The following is a 16,999-nucleotide window of genomic DNA, read 5'->3' as shown; positions in this document are numbered from 1 at the left end:
TCAGAGATGCCTTTGTCGCGGGCATCAGGTCGACCTATATCCGGCAGCACCTGCTGGAACGAGGTGGGCTGGACCTGAAGAAAACTGTGGAACTTGCCAGCTCGCTGGAGGTAGCGTTCCGGAACCTCGAGGCCTACACCCCCGACCACGAGGGCGCACCGTGGACACCGCGATCGCAGCCATCGCTGTACCTGGGAGGGCCGCAAACCTATGCCACGCCCCGCCCCGAAATCGAACTGACCACTGCGGCAGTCCCCGGAGGCCCGAGGTGCTACGTCTGCGGCCTGGAGAAGCACCCACGACTACGCTGCCCAGCGAAAGACGCGATCTGCTCTGGCTGCGGTAAGAAGGGTCATTACCTGAAAGTTTGCAGGGCAAAATCGGCCCCCAGGCCCAGCAGCGCCGCATGCAATCCGCGGGAGGGACTGCCTTCGATGCCATCGACCGGGTGCGAGCCGCGGGTGCCGCCATTTTGGACGCCAGCGGCCGCATGCAACTCACGGGAGGCCGCCATCTTGGATGCCACCAGCCACGTGTGACCCACGGGAGCCGCCATCTTGGGTGACGTCAGCTGAGTCACGGGGGCTGCCATTTTGGGAAGCGTCCACCGCATCGCCTAATCTGACAGTGGCCTCAGTCCAGGCCTCACCAGCTTGCCTGGTCGATGATGGACATCAAGGTAAACGGCCACACTACTAACTGCCTATTTGACAGTGGGCGTACAGAGAGTTTCATCCACCCTAACACGGTGAGGTGCTACGCACTACCAGTACTGCCAATGCAGCAATCAATCTCTATGGCTTCAACGTCCCGGTCAGTGAATGTCCTCGGCTACTGTGAAGCAAATCTGACCGTACGGGGCACGGTGTACGACAAGTGCAGGCTCCTCGTGCTGCCACAGCTCTGCGCTGCTGTACTACTGGGTCTAGATTTCATGTGCCACCTTGGGAGCGTCACTATGGTGTATAATGGGCCTTTTCCCCCAATCTCCATCCAAAATCCACAGCTATTAAACCAGCCACCGCGCATCACCTGTGGTCTCTCGACCCTCAAAGTCGCCCCTCCCTCGCTCTTTGAACACCTCACCCCCGACTGCAAGCCCATTGCCACCAAAAGCAGACGGTACAGCACTGGAGATAGAGCGTTCATCAAGTCCGAGGTGCGATGCCTCCTGGGGGAGGGGATCATTGAGGCCAGTACCAGCTCCTGGAGAGCCCAAGTGGTGGTTGTCAAGACTGGGGAGAAACTTCGCATGGTCATTGACTACAGTCAGACCATCAACCGATACACGCAGCTGGACGGGTATCCCCTTCCCCGCATCTCTGACATGGTCAATCAGATTGCACAATATCGGGTGTTCTCCACCATTGATTTGAAGTCTGCATACCACCAGCTCCCTATCCGCCCGGAAGACCGCCAATACACTGCCTTCGAGGCAGATGGGCGTCTCTACCACTTCCTTCGGGTCCCCTTCAGCGTCACCAACGGGGTCTCTGTTTTCCAGCGTGAGATGGACCAAATGGTGGACCAGAACGGGTTGCGGGCCACCTTCCCGTAACTGGATAACGTCACCATCTGCGGCCATGATCAACAGGACCACGACGCCAACCTCCAAAAACTCCTCCACACGGCGGCACTCCTCAACCTGACCTACAATAAGGAGCAGTGCGTATTCTGTGCACGCCGCCTCGCCATCCTTGGTTGTGTTGTGGAGAACGGGGTCATCGGCCCCGACCCCGACCACATGCGTCCCCTCCTGGAACTTCCCCTCCCCACCACCCTCAAAGCGCTGAGGAGATGCCTAGGCTTCTTCTCATACTACGCCCAGTGGGTCCCCAATTATGCAGACAAAACTCGTCTGCTCATCAAATCCACATCTTTTCCCCTAGCAGCGGAGGCCCGGCTGGCCTTTGACCGCATCAAAGTGGATATCGCGAAGGCCACCATGCACACCGTAGACGAATCCACCCCATTCCAGGTGGAGAGCGATGCGTCTGATTTTGCCCCAGCCGCCACTCTTAACCAGGCGGGCAGACCTGTGGCCTTCTTCTCGCGCACCCTCCAGGGCCCTGAAATTCGACACTCCTCTGTCGAAAAAGAGGCACAAGCCATCGTGGAGGCGGTGCGGCACTGGTGCCACTACTTAGCTGGCAAACGGTTCACCCTGCTCACGGACCAATGGTCCATTGCCTTTATGTTCAGCAACGCGCAGCGGGGCAAAATCAGGAACGACAAGATTTTGAGGTGAGGATCGAGCTCTCCACCTACAATTACGACATTTTATACCGGCCTGGGAAGCTCAATGAGCCCCCAGACGCCCTGTCCCGGGGGACCTGTGCCAGCGCAAACCTAGACCGGTTACAGACCCTCCACGAAGACCTCTGTCACCCGGGGGTTACCAGGTTCTTACATTTCATCAAGGCCCGGAACCTGCCATATTCCATTGAGGAAGTCAGGTCTGTAACCAGGCACTGCCAAGGAGTGCAAGCCGCACTTCTACCGGCTGGACAGAGCGCACCTCATCAAAGCCACCCGCCCTTTCGAACGCCTGAGCGTTGACTTCAAAGGTCCCCTCCCCTCCTCTGACCGCAACGTATACTACCTCAACATCGTTGATGAGTATTCGCGGTTCCCCTTTGCTATTCCCTGCCCGGATATGACCTCGGCCACGGTCGTCAGGGCCCTGTACAGCCTCTTCACCCTGTTTGGTTTCCCCAGCTATATTCATAGCGACCGGGGTTCCTCTTTTATGAGTGACGAGCTGCACCAGTACCTACTCTCCAAAGGCATAGCCTCGAGTAGGACCACCAGCTACAACCCCAGGGGGAATGGACAGGTGGAGAGGGAGAATGCGACAGTCTGGAAGGCCATTTTATTAGCTCTCCGGTCTAAGGGTCTTCCAGTCTCCCGCTGGCAAGAGGTCCTCCCTGATGCTCTACACTCAATTAGGTCACTACTGTGCACGGCTACCAACGCCACCCCTCATGAACGGATGTTTGTTTTCCCCAGGAAGTCCTCCTCGGGGACCTCACTACCGTCGTGGCTGACGTCCCCAGGCCCTGTCCTGCTCCAGAAGCACGTGCAGACCCATAAATCAGACCCCCTGGTCAAAATGGTCCGACTCCTCCACGCCAACCCCCAATACGCCTATGTGGCGTATCACGACGGGCGGGAGGACACGGTCTCCATTCGCGATCTGGCCCCCCGCAGCTACTACGTCCCACGGCCCCTCACCCCCAGCTCCCAACGTCGTCCATGATGCACCAGAGTCGCAGCGCGCTCATTTAGCCCCTGCGTACGGCACACCTGAGCCCCAGGAGCAGCCTCCACGCACCCGGCAGTCTGAAGGCGCTACGGACAGCTTCACAGGTTATGGACTGGCATCTGACCCATCACCGCGGCCTCCTGAACCGGCCCCACGGCTGACATTGCGGCGGTTTCAGCGGCAGATGAAGCCCCCGGAGAGACTGAACTTGTAACTTGAATCAATAACTTGTGACTGTCGTTCCACCACCTCGTCCCCGCCGAACTCTTTTTTAAACAGGGGGTGAAAGTGGTGAACCTCTGTAATACTGTCTGTATATGGGATATGCCTGGGCACGCCCCTGCTGCCTCAATCCGGGGCTCCGCCCTCCTCGGGGTATAAAGGTGGCTGCTCTCCGCCCCTTTTGCCTCAGTTCGGGTTAGCCATCGGTTTGGGAGTGCTTCTGTTCTTTGTTAATAAAAGCCTGTTGTTTCGCAATATCTGGTCTTTGCGTGAATCCATGGTGCATCACTCAGGTAATCAGGGAAGCTGTCAAAAAGTGCTTTACCAGAAAGCCTGCTATTCTGTCTGAATCTGAAAGCTGTGTGCTGTCTAAGGATCTTTGGTGAATTGCTGCAGTGCATCTTGTGGACAGCTGACACTGCTGCCACTGAACGTCGGTGCTGGAAGGAGTGGATGGTTATAGATGTGGTACCAATCAAGCAGATTTTGCCCCACTCTCCTAACCTTTCCATATCCATTTGTAAATTGCTTATTTCTTTATCACAACTTATGATCCCACCTATTTTAGTGTCTGCTGCAAATTTGGCTATAAAGCCTTCTATCCCTGTATCCACGTTAGTAATATAGATTGTAAATAGTTGGGGCCTGAGGACTGAACCCTTTGGCACCCCACTAGTTACATCTTGCCAACTAGAAAAAGACCCATTTTTCTCAACTCTCTGCTTTCTGTCAGTTAGCCAATCCTCTTTCCAAGCTAATTCATTCCCCCTAACCCCATGAGATCTTACCTTTTGTGCGGCACCTTATCAAATGCCTTCCTGAAGTCCAGATACGCTGCATCTACAGGATCCCCATTATCCACCTTGCTTGTTAAATCTTTGAAGAACCCTAACAAATTAGTCAAATATGACTTACCCTGGACAAAACCATGCTGACTCGGATGGGCTGTGTTTTCACTTTTCAAATATCCTTCCAATACTTCCTTCGTAATGGATTCTAACAATTCCAGAGGTGAGGTGAGAGTGACAGCCCTTGACATCAAGGCCGCATTCGACGAAGTGTGGCATCAAGGAGCCCGAGTGAAACTGGAATCAATGGGTATCAGGGGGCAAACTCTCCGCTGGTTGGAGTCATACCTGGTACATAAGAAGATGGTTGTGGTTGTGGAGGGTCAGTCATCTCAGCTCCAGGACATCTCTGCAGGAGTCCCTGAGTGTAGTGTCCGAGACCCAACAATCTTCAGCTGCTTCATCAATGACCTTCCCTCCATCATAAGGTCAGAAGTGGGGATGTTTGCCAATGATTGCACAATGTTCAGCACCATACGCAACCCCTCAGATACTGAAGCAGTCCATATTCAAATACAACGAGATCTGGACAATAGCCACACAAATGCCAGGCAATGACCATCACCAATAAGAGACACTCCAACCACCGTCCCTTGACATTCAATGGTGTTACCGTCACTGAAGGGTTTGAGGATTGTCTCAATATGATTGAAGGTACACCCAGGAGACACTTTGCAAATATTGCTTTCCCGATTCCCTTATATTAATTTATGTTGGACACTTAGGACTGTGAAAAATCGGGGTGGTTTCCTTTCTCCATGTTATGAGAGAGGATTACTTGTAAAATATATGAGGTATGATGGAAGAGCAGATCGGAGTGAGGTTATGGGGGAATTGAAGAGAGCCCAATCGATGGTGCAGCAACCATTGAGTCTGTCTTTAATTCCCTCGCACAGTTCATGCTCCACTAGGGCTGCTGCTTAATCACTGCAAAGCTCAGTGACTGCTTTCTTTCCGCTCTGATTGACAGCCAGGATTTTTTTAAATGGTGAACCCTAAGTTAGGGCCAAGGCACACGGAAGCATCATCACTAGAGGGGAAAGGTAACAGGGAAGATAACAGGAATTGGGAAGTCGTGATGAGGTGATCTCATTTTTAAAAGATGGAAAATTTCAGGAAGAAAGGGAAGACTGAGTGAGGTAAAGATCGCTGAGGTTCAAACAGGAAATAAGATGAGGATGGAACTTCATCACCATGAGGATAAAGGAGCAGGGATTTCAGACTGTGCTCTGCAGCTTATCAGTGTTAGTCTTTGTAATATCATTGCCAATGTTAAATATTCACCTGCATATTTCTGCTATTTAGCTGGCAACATTTTGTACCATCAATTCTGTGAGAATCAAAAACTTTGATCTTACTTTTAGTTATAACTTTCCCCTTTTAGTCAGCTTGTTTCAATTGGCATAGTCTACTTGTCTCCATATCCAGAGGCTGTGAGTTCCTCACAATATCATGCAGGCTGTGCTCCCCATGCAGTCTGAAGGACTGCTGCATTGTTAGACATGCTGTCTTCCAGCTCAGGCAGGAAATTGTGAGCCTTTCATAGAACATAGAACATAGAACATTACAGCGCAGAACAGGCCCTTCGGCCCACGATGTTGCACCGACCAGTTAAAAAAAAAACTGCCTTACATTCCAAACACGATGGGGACGATTCTCCCATCGTTAGTGCAGCGGGTTTGGAGATTTGAGTGTCGGGGTGTCCGGCCCCGAGCGCGTTTCCCAGCCGAAGGTTTTTGGCGTGGAGGAATCCACGTTGAACATGAGCGTAAAGGAGATTAGTATGCGTTTACATAACTTTAAATATAATTAGCGGGTCCACTCGCATCTCCCCACTCTCTGCCGTGATGTCACGCTGGCGGGGTTTACACCTGCCGAATAAAAGTCTGGAGCTGGTGTGACAGCGGTGAACAGCAGTAAGGAGATCAGTCTCATGGAGCTGCAGCCTCCGGACTGTTGGAGGTTGGAAAATGCCTGCCAGCTGTGGGGATGTTCCTGGAGAGCTGGAAGTGCGGTCCCCAGGACCAGGGATGTTCCATGTAGTCTCTGTGAAGTGGGGACTTTTACTGAGTGCTGGTCAGGCTGCTGTCTGCAGCCACTGGGCTGTTCCATTGTTCTGGCTGTGGGGTGTGGTGAAGGACTGGACTGAGTGCTGGGGTTAGAGGGAGGGGGGAGTGCACCATGTGCTGCTTGAGGGCTCCTCAGTTCAAGCAGCTGGTGCTCCGAGCAGGTTAACATATTGCAGGTACTCTGCAGTGAATGGGAACCCATCTTGTGATAATTAGGTGTCTTGTCCCTGCCCCATGATAAATATGTACCTGTCAGGCAGGAGGACCGGCAGGGAGGAAGCAGACGTGTGAGGGAATGGTGGTTTCCTAAGGAGGTTGAATCTCTTGTGAAGAGGAAGAAGGAGACTTATGTAAAGATGAGACGTGAAGGCTCAGTTAGGGAGCTTGAGAGTTACAAGTTAGCCAGGAAGGACCTAAAGAAAGAGTTAAGAAGAGCCAGGAGGGGACATGAGAAGTCTTTGGCAGGTAGGATCAAGAAAACCCTAAAGCTTTCTATAGGTATGTCAGGAGTAAAAGAATGACTAGGGTAAGATTAGGGCCAGTCAAGGACAGTAGTGGGAAGTTGTGCGTGGAGTCTGAAGAGATAGGAGAGGCACTAAATGAATATTTTTCGTCAGTATTCACACTGGAGAGGGACAGTGTCGAGGGGAGTACTGAGATGCAGGCTGTTGGACTGGATGGGATTGATGTTCATAAGGAGGAGGTGTTAGCAATTCTGGAAAGAGTAAAAATAGATAAGTCCCCTGGGCCGGATGGGATTTATCCTAGGATTCTCAGGGAGGCTAGAGAGGAGATTGCAGAGCCTTTGGCTTTGATCTTTGGGCCGCCATTGTCTACTGGAACAGTGCCAGAAGACTGGAGGATAGCAAATGTTGTCCCCTTGTTCAAAAAGGGGAGTAGGGACAACCCTGGTAATTATAGACCGGTGAGCCTTACTTCTGTTGTGGGCAAAGTATTGGAAAGGATTATAAGAGATAGGATTTATAATCACCTGGAAAGGAATAATTTGATTCGGGATAGTCAGCACAGTTTTGTGAAGGGTAGGTCGTGCCTCACAAAAAGTTCTTTGAGAAGGTGACCAAAGAGGTGGATGAAGGTAAAGCGGTTGATGTGGTGTATATGGATTTCAGCAAAGCATTTGATCAGGTTCCCCATGGTAAGGTTTTGCAGAAAATAGACACATGGGATTGAGGGTGATTTAGTGGTTTGGATCAAGAATTGGCTCGCTGTAAGAAAACAGAGGGTGGTGGTTGATGGGAAATATTCATCCTGGAGTTCAGTTACTAGTGGTGTATTGCAAGGATCTGTTTTGGGGCCACTGCTGTTTGTCATTTTTATTAATGGCCTGGATGAGGGCATAGAAGGATGGGTTAGTAAATTTGCGGATGACACTAAAGTCGGTGGAGTTGTAGACAGTGCGGAGGGAAGTGGCAGGTTACAGAGAGACATAGATACAGAGTACTGGGCTAATGGTAAGATACTTGGTAGTGTGGATGAACAGAGGGATCTGGGTGTCCATGTGCATAGATCCCTGAAAGTTGGCATCCAGGTTGATAGGGTTGTTAAGAAGGCGTACGGTGTGTTAGCTTCTATTGGTAGAGGGATTGAGTTTCGGAGCCAGGAGGTCATGTTGCAACTGTACAAAACTATGGTGCGGCCGCACTTGGAGTATTGCGTACAGTTCTGGTCGCCGCATTATAGGAATGATGTGGAAGTGTTGGAAAGGGTGCAGAGGAGATTTACCAGGATGTTGCCTGGTATGGTGGAAAAATCGTATGAGGAAAGGCTGCGGGACTTGAGGTTGTTTTCGTTAGAGAGAAGAAGATTAAGAGGTGACTTAATAGAGGCATACAAGATGATCAGAGGATTAGATAGGGTGGATAGTGAGAGCCTTTTTCCTCGGATGGTGATGGCTAACACGAGGGGACATAGCTTTAAATTGAGGGTTGATAGATATAGGACAGATGTTAGAGGTAGGTTCTTTACTCAGAGAGTAGTAAGGGCGTGGAATGCCCTGCCTGCAGCAGTAGTGGACTCGTCAACATTAAGAGCATTCAAATGGTTATTGGATAAACATATGGATGATATTGGAATAGTGTAGGTTAGATTGGCTTTAGATTGGTTTCACTGGTCGGCGCAACATCGAGGGCCGTAGGGCCTGTACTGCGCTGTAATGTTCTATGTTGTTACCCCGTGTCCCTGACCTGCAGCACAAGCCTGGAAGGGAATGCTATCATTGCACTTGGTGCAGGCTTGGAGGGCCGAAGGGCCTATTCCTGTGTTGTAATTTTCTTTGTTCTTTGTTCTTTGTTCACTCATGGCAATGGCTCAAGGGACAAATGGTCACGCATGCACACCAACCTGCATACTCTCCCTCCCAGCTGTGTTCATGATGCCAACGGCAGGTAAGCTAATCGGGTTACGCATGGCACCACAGATTGTGTTGTGTTGCCAGCTTCCACAAGTGGCAGTATTCATCCCAGTGCGGGATGCGAGGGGCGAGGGGGGAAGGAGTGCCAGGGGGGCAGGCAGGGTAGTGCTGGGGTACATACCAGCAATCTCATGAATCTATCAATCTCTCTCTCTCTAACCCCCACTGTGCAGAATGGATCTGGGATTGATTGATTTGGAGCTGGCCATCATGGTGGGCTGAGGAGGAGGAGGCGGCTCAGGAGGTGGAGGGCATGGGGAGGCCACCGCAGGAACAGCCAGTGGCAGGCCCTCGGGAAGGAGGGCAGGGGACTGCCGCTGAGAGCCAGGAGGTCGGAGAGCAGTATCCCGAAAGTGCAGCCAGGAGCAAAAGGATGTGGATACAAAGGCGGTAACGCACCAGGACATCACTCGAGGGGAGGTCAGAGGTCATGTGTCATCTCCGGCTCCGCCTATCCAAAAGAACGGTCAGGCACCTGTGTGAGGTGCTCGCACACCTGGCATCTAAGGGGAGGGGCAGACACCACTGGGAGGTGCTGCTTGGGGGGGCGGGGCCACACGGGTTGGATGCAGTTCCTGGGGTGGGGGTGGGTGGGGGTGGTGTGGTTGTTGGATGCCCTTGAGGTGTCTGTGGATGGTTTGACATTGTTAATGCAGCACATGTGCAGGTTTCAGAATGGGATCCACACTCCCCTTGCTGCCTGAAGAAGGTTGTCTGGTTTCTTGTGGCACTGCTCTCTGGACCGAGGTGCCTGCATCCTGACATTAACAGCAGCTGCCACCACCTCCCACAATGCCTTTGCTGCTCGACCCTTGGGTGATGGCCCTGAGTGGGGAACAGCAGCTGGCCTCTCCTCCACTGTGTCCAGCGGGCGGCCTGGTCAGCCTCGGAGAACCTCAGGGCAGATTTCTTTCCAGGCATCTTGCTGGCGTGACTGGCTGTGTGTCCATCATTGCAGCTTGTATGCAGCTCTGGCCTGTTAGATGGGTAAACACAGTAAGAGTTTTAACAACACCAGGTTAAAGTCCAATGCTACCAAATAAACATGTTGGACTTTAACCTGGTGTTGTTAAAACTCTTACTGTGTTTACCCCAGTCCAACGTCGGCATCTCCACATCATGACTGTTAGAGGGGTGCAGGTGCAGTCAGTTTGGGCCAGCCTGGGGCCCGTTAGTTAAAGTTCCTTGTGAGAAATGTAAGGGCAACCTGCTTTCCATAGAGGGTGAGACACCTCCAAAGCTGTTTGCTGTTTATGAGCAGATCTTCCACTCACCTGACGAAGGAGCAGTGCTCCGAAAGCTAGTGGCGTTTGCTACCAAATAAACCTGTTGGACTTTAACCTGGTGTTGTGAGACTCCTTACAATAAATCCCATGGCACCACTTAACAAAATCGGTTAATAGTGCAGAACTGAACTTTGCTGGAAAGAGCAGAATTTCCTGAAGATTTTCATCTTGCACTCATCAGGACAAACACAAGAATACCAAATTTTAAATCATCACAAAATCTAATACCACAGGAACAGAGGGTGCCCTGTCATTCATTAGTAGATGCATTTTTAAAACATATATATTGAGTATATGCCAATTCTTGTCAGCTAGTTTATAAATGATGGGAACCAGAAACATTCAAAGCTATTTCTTGTGAGCGAAAATACAATTTTAGCAGCTGATTTGTGCGAGAATGAATAGTAAAAGTTAAACATTTATCTTTTCCTTCCCGATATATGAGGCAGATTTTTTACACAGAGAGTCGTGGGTGCCTGGAACTCGAGGTAGTGGAAGCGGATACGGTAGTGACTTTTAAGGGGAATCTTGACAAGTACATGAATGAGATGGGAATAGAGGGATATGGTCCCCGGAAGGGTCGGGATTTTAGTTCAGTCGGGCAGCATGGTCGGTGCAGGCTTGGAGGGCCAAAGGGCCTGTTCCTGTGCTGTAATTTTCTTTGTTCTTTGTTCTATTTGTTGTTTGCAAGGATTTACTCCTGCCCTCTGACAGGGAATTTGTTTATTTTTTTCTTGGGAAGTGAGTGACAATGGCAGCACAATATTCATCGCGCGTCTCCATGTTCCCTGAATACAGTGAAGCAGCCACATTGTGTGGGACTGGAGTCAGGTGCTGGTCAGACTCGATATGGATGGTAGTTCGCTTCATTGCAGGATGTTGATCAGCCAGTTCAGTTTTTACCTTTCATCATATTTTACCAACCATTTTTAGGTGCTTTCCGTAAATTCGCAGATTTATTGAATCCACCAGAACCTGGTGTGGGAACAGAGATGGTCAATTTGGCGGGAACTCCTGGGAAATGAATGTACCCGGCGAGAAGGACAGAGCGGGGGAATGGGGTGGATTGGGTTGCTTTTAGAAAAACTAACATGGATTTATAGAGTCAGAGAGTCATAGAGGTTTATAGCAAGGAATCAGGCCTTTCGGCCCAACTTGTCCATGCCGCCCAGTTTTTACCACTAAGCTAGTCCCCATTGCCCGCATTTGGCCCATATCCCTGTATACCAATCTTACCCGTGTAGCAATCTAAATGCTTTTTAAAAGACAAAGGTGGACCTGCCTCTACTACTACCTCTGGCAGCTCGTTCCAGACACTCCAGTTTTAGTTTAGACTCCCCTAATTTTGGGAAAAGATATTGACTATCTCGTTGATCTATGCCCCTCATTATTTTATAGACCGCTATAAGATCACCCCTCAGCCTCCTACACTCCAGGGAAAAAAGTCCCAGTCTATCCAGTGACAAAAACGGTTGATGAAGGAAGGGCCATGGATGTCGTCTATATGGATTTCAGTAAGGCATTTGACAAAGTCCCACATGGCAGGTTGGTTAAGAAGGTTAAGGCTCATGGGATACAAGGAGAAGTGGCTAGATGGGTGGAGAACTGGCTTGGCCATAGGAGACAGAGGGTAGTGGTCGAAGGGTCTTTTTCCGGCTGGAGGTCTGTGACCAGTGGTGTTCCGCAGGGCTCTGTACTGGGACCTCTGCTATTTGTGATATATATAAATGATTTGGAAGCAGGTGTAACTGGTGTAATCAGCAAGTTTGCGGATGACACGAAGATGGCTGGAATTGCGGATAGCGAAGAGCATTGTCGGGCAATACAACAGGATATAGATAGGCTGGAAAATTGGGCGGAGAGGTGGCAGATGGAGTTTAATCCGGATAAATGCGAAGTGATGCATTTTGGAAGAAATAATGTAGGGAGGAGTTATACAATAAATGGCAGAGTCATCAGGAGTATAGAAACACAGAGGGACCTAGGTGTGCAAGTCCACAAATCCTTGAAGGTGGCAACACAGGTGGAGAAGGTGGTGAAGAAGGCATATGGTATGCTTGCCTTTATAGGACGGGGTATAGAGTATAAAAGCTGGAGTCTGATGATGCAGCTGTATAGAACGCTGGTTAGGCCACATTTGGAGTACTGCATCCAGTTCTGGTCGCCGCACTACCAGAAGGACGTGGAGGCATTGGAGAGAGTGCAGAGAAGGTTTACCAGGATGTTGCCTGGTATGGAGGGTCTTAGCTATGAGGAGAGATTGGGTAGACTGGGGTTGTTCTCCTTGGAAAGACGGAGAATGAGGGGAGATCTAATAGAGGTGTACAAGATTATGAAGGGTATAGATAGGGTGAACAGTGGGAAGCTTTTTCCCAGGTCGGAGGTGACGATCACGAGGGGTCACGGGCTCAAGCTGAGAGGGGCGAAGTATAACTCAGATATCAGAGGGACGTTTTTTACACAGAGGGTGGTGGGGGCCTGGAATGCGCTGCCAAGTAGGGTGGTGGAGGCAGGCACGCTGACATCGTTTAAGACTTACCTGGATAGTCACATGAGCAGCCTGGGAATGGAGGGATACAAACGATTGGTCTAGTTGGACCAAGGAGCGGCACAGGCTTGGAGGGCCGAAGGGCCTGTTTCCTGTGCTGTACTGTTCTTTGTTCTTTGTATCCAGCCTCTCCTTATAACTCAAACCATCAAGTCCGAGTAAATCTTTTCTGCACTCTTTCTAGTTCAATGATATCCTTGATGGACTCAATGGCCTCTTTCTGTTTTGTAATGATTCTCCTGACTCCACGACATTTTCCATGGTAAGACTTTGAATTTGTAATATCTGGTTTGCTAATTTAATGCCATAATCAATGTTGTATCCGTGACTCCCGAATGATCCAGTATCGGAATAATTTGCATCCGGTGTTAATGCCATGCACACATGTCCACATATCCACACCTGATGTCCCCCATTTAATCTCGTATCCCGTATTGGAACATTTACCATTGGGTTAAGAGTAAACTGAAAGATGCATCAAATTGAAACAAATAGATTCACTGACCGGGCCCGGGCTGAAAGCAGCAACAGTAATAGCCGTGTTCATCCAGAAAACATAATGCAGGAAATGTCCTCATGCGCTTTGATGATGAATAAGGAAAATTGAAAAAAAGACCTTTGGGGCGACTTTACCAAAAAGATTCTGAGTGGCGAATGAAGGTGAAAACGGGAGGGAGTGGCAGCCCATTTTTTTGATGAGAGAAAAAATCAAATCTGAGGGGCACTCCTCCACTCCCCCCCCCCGCCCCCGCCCCCCTCAACCCCCAACCATCTCCAACCACCCGGAGGGTCTCAATCGCCTCCAGTCCCACTGGCAAGGCCAGCACATCTGTGAAAAGTATTTCATGAGCACTATATAGGCAAAGCATACTGTACATAGAGTACATAGAGGAGAAGGAAAGGATAGGGTGCAGAATATAGTGCTGCAGGTCACAGATCGGGTGCAGAGAAAGATCTGATGACAGTCGGGAGGAAGCTGTTCTTGAAGAGAGAACGTCCGGGCTGCGTGGGGTTCTTGATTATGCGGCTGCTTTTCGCGAGGCAGCGGGAAGTGTAGACAGAGACAATGGATAGGAGGCTGGTTTGCGTGATAGTCTGGGCTCTGATCATTTCTTGCGGTCTTGGGCAGAGCAAGAGCCATACCAAGCTGTGATACAAACAGAATGAATGTTTTCTATGGTGCATCTGTAAAAATAGGTGAGTTTAATTTAATATTTAATATTTATTAAAATCGACTTATGAATCTTTAAATCAGCCTTGCACCCTTCTTGGACTGATTACGTCAGCTTAACAGGGGCCAGTAATATTGCGAGAGGCGAGAAACTGGGCATGAACCCAATTTTCCATCTATCTCGCAATATTACTAGCTCGCCATGCCAATCAACTGGCATGACACGCCAGTAAGGTCGCACCCACTGTCAAGTCAGTGAAGATAGAGTCATAGAATATTATATACAGCACTGAATGTGGCCATTGAAGTAATTATATTAACACTTTATAGTTCATGCACATTTCTGAGGTTTCCTTGCAGATTTGCCACTCTACCTTTCTCACGATACCTAATGTAAAATGGCAGCAATTCTGTGACCTTAATGCAGTTTACAGGAGGGTTCAGAGTCAGTCATGGCATGGATTGGCGTAGAGCAGTCAAATGTTATAAAAACTTCTGTTTATTTAAAGATGGACATAGATTGGACACATTCCTTCTCCAATTACAAATGTGCTTTTAAAAGTAATTCAACCTTAGAGAATACTTTGCAAAATTTTTGAACACGTGGGTAATATGATTTTGATGCAGATGGCACTCTGGTGATTGATAATCCAGCAACGTGCAGTAGTTGGAGTAACGATGAGCTGCAGTATGCAGGGGTCGAGTTAGAAACACGACAACGGGCAGCCTTTCACTGCATCAAAGAGCTGATACATTATCACTGTGAGAACTCAATGCAGGCCTGAAGCCTAATGGATCTATGTCTGTCTGTGGAACAGCTTAATTACGACCATTTCTTGCATTGTGTTGGGGTAAATTAGCACCATACTCACTTACAGAAACGCATTAGATGTTCACCTGTCTAACCTCCTTTCCAAGGACCACAATTACGTTGTTCCATTTACAATCTGACCACTACAGAAAGGGAAAATGGGTGTTAGATTTGGCTTCCTGCTTGGAATATATTAAAGAATGTTCAGTTATGTGCACTATTAAATCATTTGAAAAGTGCTTTTACTATAATTGTTCAGTTGATTTCAAAAGGAATTGCACTCAAAGCAGTAAATGAGGATATGATAATAAGTATTTTGTTGCTGAACGAGCTGAGAACATTTCTGATTATTAGCTTCCATAGAATCCCCACAGTGCAGAAGGAGGCCATTCAGCCCATTGAGTTGCACCAACTCTCTGAAGAGCATCTTATCCAGGCCCACCTCTCACCCTCCACCCTATCCCCATGCTTTTACCATGGCTAAGCCACCTAACCTGCACATCTCGGGACACTAAGAGGCAATTTAGCACGGCCAATCCACCTACCCTACACATCGTTGGTACGTGGGAGGAAACCGGAGCACCCGGAGGAAACCCAAGCAGACACAGGGAGAACGTGCAAACTCCACACAATGACTCAAAGCTAGAATTGAAGACACTAATAAATAAAGTTTTTTTAAAAATTAAAAAACTGAACCTGCTGTGAGGCAGCGGTGCTAACCACCGTGCCACTGTACTGCCAAAGTTTCACTTTGAACAAAGAGAACAAAGAAAAGTACAGCAAAGGAACAGGCCCTTCGGTCCACTAAGCCTGTGCTGACACATGACATATTATCCCTCTATTTACTGCCCATTCATGTATCTGCCAAGATACCTCTTAAATGTTGCCATTGTATCTGCTTCTACCTCCTCCTCTGGCAATGCATTCCAGGCACTTACCACCCTCTGTGTAAAAAAATTGCCTCTCACATCTCCTTTAAACTTTCCTCCTTTTATCTTAAACCTGTGTCCCCCAGTAATTGACATTTATACTCTGGGTAAAAAACTCCGACTATCCATTCTATCCGTGTCTCTCATAATTTTGTAAAGTTCAATCAGGTCACCCCCTCAGCCTCCAGTGTTCAAGTGAAAACAAACCAAGTTTGTCCAATCTCGCCTTGTAACTAATACCCTCCAAACCAGGCAACATCTTGGTAAACCTTTTCTGTACCCTCTCCAAAGCCTCCACATCCTGATAGCGTGGCAACCAGAACTGTACCCAATATTACAGATGTGGCCCAATTCGAGTTCTATGCAGCTGCAACATGATATACAGCTGCAATTTTTATACAGATGAAGACAAGCATGCCATATGCCTTCTTGATCATCTTATCCATTTGTGTTGCCACTTTCATGAAACTGTGGACCTGTCCTCCCAGATCCCTCTGTGTGTTAATGCTATTTGCTTCTTGGATTTGGAACTCTAGCTGGTTCTGTACATATGATCAGGAGAGATGCAAATGAACAGTTGGTATTGGCACACATGACCAATCGCCTTTCCACACTCGTTAAAACTTTAGCTGTTCAGATTTTTAAAGATGATTGAGTTAGGCTATCACTGGTTACAGGATCAATCCGCATAACATATTGAATCCCTTGGATCACAGTAATGTTCTAACAGTTTGTCAAATCCTTGGACAAAATGAATCCTATCAACTCTACCCCAGCAAAACCAACCTGTCCTCCTCCTGAATTTTCCTTCAACATGCCAGGTAAAAACATCAACCCAGTCAACCTACCCACTGCTCCACCAACCAGGCCTTATGGCTGAGGGCTCAATTATGGAGCTGTTTCTTCTGGAGGCACTTTTAATCAGGGCTTCGGAAGACCTGGACTGGGAATGACTCAGGGATTCAGACTGGATTGATTAATATTCCAAGTAGATATGGAACAGGCACTCAGGGACATGTTAGCCAATTCAGATCATAAGTACGCAACAGTGGTACATGATGCAAAAGTGTGCTTCAAGCTGATTCCTCTTAAACGAAAAACTGCGGAAGATTTTTAACTGTGGAAATGTAATTTTGTGTTATTACCTCAATGTATTTAAGATCATTCCTGGACCAGTCATATTTTGATTTCTCAAGAGTTTTTGCCTATTATCATGCATTTACATTGCTGTGAATATACCTGGAGTGCGTTACACTAAAACAACAATGTAATCGGCTTTCTGAAATGTGTCAGTATCCTTGCCAAAGTGCTTTAACAAAAATCACTTGGCTGAGGTTATGGTTTTGCCAAGGATCGTACTGGTCTCTATATTGACCACCAGCCTGTGAAAGATAGTATCTTACTGAGGAATCCGTGGAC

At 48.6% G+C, this 16,999-nt stretch overlaps 1 pseudogene; it reads left to right on the top strand.

Annotated features, from left to right (window-relative positions):
- The first annotated feature begins 16,097 nt into the window (after positions 1-16,097).
- LOC144505586 (zinc transporter 6 pseudogene) lies at positions 16,098-16,618 on the top strand (annotated as a pseudogene).
- Positions 16,619-16,999: the final 381 nt, after the last annotated feature.

Source organism: Mustelus asterias, chromosome 16, assembly GCF_964213995.1.
Source record: "Mustelus asterias chromosome 16, sMusAst1.hap1.1, whole genome shotgun sequence".
NCBI lineage: Eukaryota > Metazoa > Chordata > Chondrichthyes > Carcharhiniformes > Triakidae > Mustelus > Mustelus asterias.
The sequence above is the reverse complement of the archived record's forward strand: the minus strand, read 5'-3'. Positions and strand labels throughout refer to the sequence as shown.